Below are 698 nucleotides of genomic sequence, written 5' to 3'. Positions count from 1 at the left end.
CACCCCCGGGACACCGGTGGAACGCGGCCGGACTCGTGGTACTCCAACCCGGGCATAATTTTGGATATTTCCCGGTCCTTTTTTTCCCCACTTTCCCAACTTTTCTTCTGAATCACAGTGCGCCTTTGCTGGGTAAGTTGTGGACATGGCAGGCACCCCCGGGACACCGGTGGAACGCGGCCGGACTCGTGGTACTCCAACCCGGGCATAATTTTGGATATTTCCCGGTCCTTTTTTTCCACACTTTCCCAACTTTTCTTCTGAATCACAGTGCGCCTTTGCTGGGTAAGTGGTGGACATGCCAGGCACCCCCGGGACACCGGTGGAACGCGGCCGGACTCGTGGTACTCCAACCCGGGCATAATTTTGGATCAAATTCGGGACTTTTGCCCACTTTCCCAACTTTTCTTCCCAATCACAGTGCGCCTTTGCTGGGTAAGTGGTGGACATGCCAGGCACCCCCGGGACACCGGTGGAACGCGGCCGGACTCGTGGTACTCCAACCCGGGCATAATTTTGGATCAAATTCGGGACTTTTGCCCACTTTCCCAACTTTTCTTCCCAATCACAGTGCGCCTTTGCTGGGTGCGTTGTGGACATTGTAGGCACCCCGAGACCCTGGTGGAACGCGGCGGGACTTGTGGGACTCGAACCTGGGTGTGATTTTGGACCAAATTCGGGACTTTTGCCCACTTTCC

This window comes from Nerophis lumbriciformis, unplaced genomic scaffold (genome assembly GCF_033978685.3).
Source record: "Nerophis lumbriciformis unplaced genomic scaffold, RoL_Nlum_v2.1 HiC_scaffold_57, whole genome shotgun sequence".
NCBI classification, from domain to species: Eukaryota; Metazoa; Chordata; class Actinopteri; order Syngnathiformes; family Syngnathidae; genus Nerophis; species Nerophis lumbriciformis.
The sequence above is the reverse complement of the archived record's forward strand: the minus strand, read 5'-3'. Positions refer to the sequence as shown.